The sequence below is a fragment of the Pteropus vampyrus genome, unplaced genomic scaffold (genome assembly GCF_000151845.1).
Source record: "Pteropus vampyrus isolate Shadow unplaced genomic scaffold, Pvam_2.0 Scaffold6, whole genome shotgun sequence".
Lineage (NCBI taxonomy): Eukaryota > Metazoa > Chordata > Mammalia > Chiroptera > Pteropodidae > Pteropus > Pteropus vampyrus.
The window spans coordinates 11,862,320-11,870,319 of NW_011888787.1; the positions used below are offsets into that span (position 1 = coordinate 11,862,320).

Genomic DNA, 8,000 nt, shown 5'->3' on the forward strand with positions numbered 1-8,000 from the left:
TAAATATGCTATTATTTATCATTTGGTTAAAAAATTAAAGCAAATAAATAATAATAAACCTCATGTTTCCACTTATTTCTTCAGCTACTAATCTATCTCTTCCTGTTTACAGGTTTCCCCTGCTTTTCAAAAGTTTACTTTATGCCACTTGGCTTTTACAAAAGACTTATATTAGTGCCTGTTTTGCTAACTGAAAGAAATCGAAGAGGATTTTCACGAAAATAGCTGTCAACGTTTGTTTTACAATGAGCAGTTACAGAGGCAGTGCTCACTTGTAAGTAAAACTATGCTATACAAATACTATTTCTACTTTATATAGACTATATACTTATCATTATTGCTATTACTATATGTTAGTGTTATTTTAGGTTTCATGTGTTATTTGGTGTGATTTAGTAGGTATATTTTTGGTCTGGGAATGCTCAAAATTTTTTCCTATATGTATTAACAGCAATTGCTTCTTTGTTATCTGCCATTTCAGCTTAGGAAAGGTGTCACAGGATGCTCCATGTTTGGACAGTGGGGAAACCCATAAAGCAAAGTCCTGGAAATAGTGGTTTATATTTGTTGTCTCCAGTTTTCTTCTTCCATATTCTCCGTAGTCTATTTCAACCAAGTTTACAACCCTACTACTCTATGCAAATGTCGCTTTTCCAGGTTATCAGTGACTTTCACATTGCTAAATGCAAAGGTCATTGTTCAGATATTTACATTTTTAGCTCCCTAACTTTCCTCATGTGCTTCAAATATATTTCACTAAATTGCTTATTGTCAGTCAGTACCATCTCTGCTTCTCTGCTCTGTATTCAGAGACTGGAGACTGAAAAGTAAACTTTTCAGTATTTTAGTTGTTTGTGTAATAAACCACCCCAAAACTTAGCAGTTTCATACAACCAATATCAAAGATTTTTCCTTTTCACAAGGCAAAATTTATGTTTTCATCTCATTTATTTTTATAGTAAAAATGATTACAGATTTTATTATAATTGAGTATGTGTATAATTTCTTCATTACTGGTAAGCTTCTTGAAGACAGGAATTGCTGTATTTATTTCTGTACCCTCCAAGCATTAATATAATTTACAAAAAGATTAATGTTCACTGAATGTTAAAACATAAATTATACTCAGACGAAATTAAAATACATCTTGCTGGCAACTAAAGATTACATATTCATAGATTTATATGATGACTTTAAGAAACCAGGTGGAAGATTTTATTGCAAAATTATCACTCTGGTTACAGACAAAATGTCGGTATCTTCTCGTATTACTTATTGAGAAATGATTATGGGTGGATCTCAGCCATCATCATTTGTAGATTTATTATTTGTATAAAAACCAGCCCAAACCAAAACAAAACATTTTACGTAGCCATGAAATCATATGTCGGTATGCATATGAGGGCAAATTTTTGTCACAAGTTTTCAGAAAAATAAACCTTAACATTTATTCAAATAAAATATAAACATGCCTTTTAACTGAGCAATTGTGCTTTTCAGAATCTGCATTAGTCAGCCAAGCTGCCATAACAAAATACCATAAAATGGTGGCTTACACACAAAAATTTATTTTCTCACAGTTCTGGAAGATAAAACTCCAAGACCAGAGTGTCTGCATTGTCAGGTTCTTGTGAGAAGTAAGAAAGAGACAGAGACAGAGACAGAAACAGAGACAGATCTGGTCACTAGTTCTAACATGAGGGCCCTACCTTCATGATCTCATCTAAACCTAATTACTTCCCAAAGGCCTCCTTTCTAAATACAGTCACATTGCGGGGTTAGGCCTTCAACATATGAAATTTTGGGGAACAAAATTCAGTCCATAGTAGAATCTATCTTATAGAAATAACATCTATATGTAATCAATTAGCTCACTGGTTGAATTAGGTGGATCACATGGTGCTACTAAAAAATGTTTTATAGCTTCAAATATGTTTTATTAGATCTCCCATTTTTAAAAGTTAATGGACATATCCATTAACTTTCTTATTCATTTTTATTTTAAAAACAAGCCATTATTTTGTATTAAGATTCACTTTCAATCCAATTAAAATACTAATTTCACTTCTTAAGCTTATACTCTTCTCCAAGGGAACCTATAGTGGGGAAGCTGGCATAATCTTTTTTTTTTCCTATGTTCCTTCATCTTCTCTTTCTGCTCCAAGCTTATCTTTCTATCTTGGCAGTTGCTTTCCTCTCTCATGACATCCAAATAAGTAGGGCACTTTGGTGGGCCTTTAAAGGGTCCTGCAAGATCTCTGCCATACAGTTTCATGATATTGGTGATACAATTTCTGGCTGACCACTTTTGATTCCCCTTCAGTTATTGCTTCTAATCACTTGGAGCCATTCGCCCAAGCAAATAACTCTCTTGGGTAGGACCCTATCCACGTAGAGTCCAGCTATCTCCTACCATGATTTGCTGGCCTGGATGTCAGTTATTTTCCAGAAAGGCTCAGAGCTGATAACTAGCTCACAAGTGGCCCGAAGAAATAGCAGTTTGTCTCCACTCACATCTCTAAGCTCCTCTGCTCTCTGTCTCATTCATGCCCAAGACAGGCATGCTCCTGCTTCATAACCTTAAATTGAACTTCAACATTTAAGGCAACACTAGCGTTTTAAAATTGCGTTTTAATAAATCAATTGAGGTAACATGGGTTAATAACATTATATAAGTTCCAGGTGTACAATTTTATAATACATCATTGTGTACTCGCCACTCAAAGTCTAGTCTCCTATCATTGCTTTACTAGTATCAAACACCTAATCCTACTAATTTTCTTGACCTGTGACTAAATATATTAGTATTTTAAAAAAAATACTCAATACTTGTAATTACAAATAGTATTTAAGTATGTTTAATCAATATTTTAATTCAATAGTTGTATTCTATGGTTCCTTAAAGATCTTTGTCTGCTTTTTTCTCTTTTCATTTTACAAAATATAATAAATTATTTAAATATAATAAAAAAATAAATCAAATATTAATGTTAAAAGTTATACTGGTGTAAAGTTGCAAAAAAACTTTTTTTGTTAACTCCAGTGGCATACCACTGGAAAAACTGTTCCCTAAAATCATAGACTATGAGAAACTTTGCTTTTCCAAGTAATATTAGTGAGATGGGACTATCCCCATAATTCTTGGAGAACTGAACTGTGCAGTCACTTTAACACAGCAAAGCAGCCTCGATTTCCTACTCAGGTGCAAAGCTTCAGATAATATGTTTTCAGACACAAGATTCCCTATTTGTCTTAACTTTGTAGTTTCCAAGGGAACGAGACTCAGCCCACTTTTCAATCCATCCCTGATGTTAACCAGCCCTGCTTTGCTTTCAGTCTATCAAAGAACTATTCATTTAAATTTTACTTAAACTCCAACTTGCCCCTAAACCGATAAGAACACTGGCTTCCTTCCTTTGTTTTGGTGAAATGCCCTGTAGTTATAGTGATATGGAATCTCTTACTTCAGCAAATTAATAAACATAACTTGGTCAGACTATGGTTGTGTCACAGTTTGGTGGTCTTTGAGAAGATTTATTAATTATTTCTGAATAACTTTTTCTGTGCCCAGCACTCTCAAGGACATTTAAAAAGACACACCAACCACATGGACGGATGGAAACCAGCAGGTAACTGAGTTTTATAAAGACTCCCTCGAAGCTGCGTAAGTAAGCAAAGAGAAGAAAAATAAGTAAAGGAGAGATTAATTTTTTATGTCCCTAATCCTTTGAGTCCCTTTATTATTTGACTCTAATTTATGTTTCACTCATATTCACCTTATGCTACAGTAAAGTTGAACTATTTACATTTTCTTGAAGACACATATTCTTGTTTCTGTATTTAAATATATTGCATATGCCACCACCTTAATGATAATTTTCTTGATCCCTGTCTAAATGTGACCTTTCCTTTGATTTCCTATATACTTAATTTTTTCTGGTAGGATACTTACAGTTTTTTTTTTTTTGTATTATAGTTATTTGTAAGTTTGATTAGATTATAGACTTCATAACGATCTCTTACCTGAAATGTTATAATAGCCTTCTAATCAGATTCCTTACTTTCACTCTACATACTCTGCAGTCTGCTCTCCTCATAGTAACTAGTGTGATTTTTGAAAAACATGAATTTAATCATGTTACTTCCCTGTTTGAAAATTTCAGTTGGTTTCCCACCACACTTAGAATAAAATCTAAAGTCCTTATCATGTTCTCTAAAGCCTTTCTGGTACTTCTATGATCTTATATCCTACTACTCTGTTTCTTGTGTACTCCCCTTTAGCCATTTTGCTGCAGGGGTGTGTGGAGGTGGTGATGTGGAGGCACAGAACTAAATACATAATCTCTTCTAATGGCCTTTGCTATTTCTCACTGTAACATTCTTCTTCCAGATGCTCACATCCCTCACATTTATGCAGTTTCTATTCAGATGCCCTGTCCTCAGAGAGGACTTCCATGACTGCTCATCACTAATCATTTAACTTATCTTACGAATGTCTTGGCATATAGTAGCCTAGAAATTATATATTAATGCTTGTGTGTGTGTGCATGCATGTGTATGTTTATGATTTAAGCTCTATAAGATTAGAGTCTTTTCTTGTCTCTGCCTTGTTTACTTCTTTATCTGCAGGCCAATAGGAGTAACTGGCACATTATAGGAGGTTGAATGAATGACTGTTGTCCAATAATAATATTTACCTTGCTTGCATATATCATAGTTTAAGTTTTACATTCAAAGGTTGTTAAAAGCACAAATTTTGGAATGAAACTGTGTTTATATTCCTGTTCTGCTGTATGACCTAGAGGAAGTTACTTAACCTCTCTGCCTTGTTTTCCGATCTGTAAAATGAAGACACTGTCTACCTCATAGGTTTGTTATGAGTATTAAATGAATCTGGCACAGAGCTGTTATATTTGTTGTTATTTTTATACTTAATTAGTGGTTATTTGAAAAATATCTATCTTCTCCACTGGATTTTTAGGAATCATATTAATTTTCCCCCAACATTGTATCTTAAGACCCCAGCTCATAATAGGAACTCTAAATTATTGTTGGGAAAAAAAAAAAGAACAGTTTAAGTTTTGAGGTGATGAAATACATGCATGTTTGTGTACCCTGAACACATTCCCATATTCTGTAGTTGTCAGTCATTGTCACTAGATGGCAAGCTTGTCCTAGGCAAGGCACCCTCATAAACTGAAGAATGAGGGCAGAGGGTGGGAGAAAATGTCACATATATGTTTTTTAGGCTAATAGAATGATAGGAAGATGAAAGTTTAATCATAAAATAAGATTTGCCTATATTTTATTCTTCTTCATTCCATTGCATGCTCTTCCTTCTGAGTAGCTGATCTTTTATATAGTGATGTATTTTTAGCATTTCTATCATTCTACTAACACCTTGTTACATTATTCATAATTTTCTATTAAAAAACAACATTTAGAAATGTCTCTTATAGTATTTATTATTCACAGGAGTTTTCTAATTCTTTCGATCTCAAACCGTTTACCTGTTGGTTTTGGCTAGGACGTGAGGTACTCAATATCTTATACTCTCTATTATTTATTTTTTGTCTTTGTCTTTTTCTTTTCTGTTCTGATTATTAGTCATTCAAATTGATGTGAAGCACATGTAATTTTTTGTTCTCTTTCAACTCTCAATATACCATTTTGGGAAAAGAAAATGTTAGGTTCAATGCTATTGTGCCTAATTGCACCTTTGTTTAGCAAAATTACCAACGGGAACCTGGAATAAAAAAAGAGAAAATGTTGAAGAGCCTACAAATCAGATAACTTATAAATGATTAAATTTTTTTGATTCTGAAAATTGATTTTATAAATATCAATTAAAATTGATTAAACTTGTATATTTGCTTTGGTAAATTAAATTTACCAAAATATAGTCAAAATGTGGACATGTAAAAGTGAATAATAATACTTTAAGATAGTGGTAATAGTTTTCATTATAATAATATTTAGAAGTCTAATTATTTTCTTATTTATTTTTTGAAAAAAGAATAACTACTTAAAAAGTAGACTTAGAAAAACGATAATGTATTTCTTAAAATTCTTTTTTGCTTTGTGCCGTGATATAACATATTATTGGCTTAAAGAGAGAAACTTGGTTAATTTTCTTTCAACTGCTGAAGAAAAGATTTCTTTATTGTCTCTGCTTAGTAAGAAAGGTAATTATCTACCACTTAATTCTCTTCTTAATTAGAATATCTTAAAATGAAAGAAATATAAATTATTTATTTGTTAATATTAACTTTTCAAAAGTTAACCCAGATCTTGCTACCATTAGCACTGTTGGCAGGAATTCTGATACTGCCAACTGATGTTGATAGTCTTTCTCAGATAAATGATTCAAAGTGGAAAAAAGTGTTCAGTGACAACGATTTATTGTATAATGGGAAAACTTGTAGTATGAATTCTGAATCTTGATAGACTTCTGCCTTGTCTCTATTTCTTCTACCCTATTCCCAACTTTTCTTTCAAACCTGACTTATAAAATTATTTTATATTTGACTTGAGAGAGGATTCATGAGTTGAGCTATCATAGTGAGAATGCATCCTCCAAGTAAAATTTTCAAATGTATTACTGTCCCACAAATAGCCCGTATTTAGTCTCCCTAAGAATTCATTTTTTTTCAAAGACTGGAACAGTTGAAATTAATAATACGTTACTATTTTCCAAAGATAATGCATATTTATTGTTGAAACTCTATAATGATTAGAAAATGAAAGAAAGAAGAAAACATAAACCCATCAACTATTGATTAACTCTGTTAACAATTTAGTATAATTCCTTCTACTCCTTTATCTACCTATATTATACACGTGTATGTATAAAAATTGAATATTGTCATTCATATTACTTTGTAATTTTTAATAATGTACTGCAAATATCTTTTTTGTGTGATTATACATTGTTCTTCAAATCGCGTTTTATAGAATCTCAGTGCATAGATTTGACTAATTCCTTTATTATTTTTCTTTATTATGTTGTAAAATATATAATATTAGTATAAAAGTAGATGGATACACATGAATCCAATACCTCACTTCCAAACAAAAACATTACCTAACAATGATCATTCTACATCGTTCTATTTCCCAGTGTAAAATAATACCACGTGAGGAAATTACAGTTGAACAATCTAGATTGGGCTCCGGCACTCATAGTCCTACCCCCGTAGAGTCTCTCCAACTGTGTGAGGTCAATTTTTTCCTCCTCGCCTTTATCCAGTGCTTTGTTTTGATCTATCCCTTATGAGTAACTGTTTGAATAAGAATACAAAAACATAGATATTATATCTCCTCCAAATAGTTTTAGAGACATTGTGTTAATCCAAAATTAGCAAAGATCCATTTTCATAAAAGAAACAATCAACATTATTGTAGCTCGTCTCAAAGTAAAGGAAGTATTTACAATATTATACATAACAATTAACTTTTTAAACTTTTCATTCCAGAATAGGATCTTTGCTTTACCTTCTTATAATCAAAAGTCCCATTAAAATAATTGTTATCCACTGCTAGAAAAAAGGAAAGATGAGCTTAAAGGTTTCTTCTGCTTGTATCAATCAAGTTTTTAAAAAGCTTTATTTTTAGATAGTTTTTAGCTAGATTGTATATTAGTTTATTAAGTCAGAGAAAATAGCTATTTCTTAAGAATAAAAAAAACCTTATTCTCTTATGGGGTAATTTTTATGGTATATCTAAATAGAAGTCTAGCATTTAGTCAGTGTTTACTAAATGAATGATTTTGGTCAGTAGAATTATTCAGCAATACCTCAATTATCTAGAATTAAGCAAACTGGCAACCTATTTTATGTAAAATGAAGCCCAGACCTCCCTCCCCCATCAAAAAATATTTGCAAAAGTCTCTTAATACTTATATGGGGAACTTGCTCTCCACTTTGCCATTTCTTAACCATGAGGTTTGAACTGAGTTACCCCTCTTTACTTCAGGGCTAGACTTGTTGGTTTGAAGCAGT

The 8,000-nt window shown here is 32.1% G+C and overlaps 1 long non-coding RNA gene across 2 annotated transcripts in view; it reads left to right on the forward strand.

Moving 5' to 3' along the window:
- The window catches only part of LOC111745283, a 70,856-nt gene that overhangs the window by 5,214 nt on the left and 57,642 nt on the right, over window positions 1-8,000 (forward strand). The window contains exons 2-3 of one of the 2 annotated variants that reach the window (XR_002782579.1): window positions 113-274; window positions 3,572-3,629. This is a non-coding gene — a long non-coding RNA (uncharacterized LOC111745283). Of the gene's footprint in view, window positions 1-112; window positions 275-3,571; window positions 3,666-8,000 lie in introns of those variants that run through there. The other variant, XR_002782578.1, reaches the window with a different exon arrangement.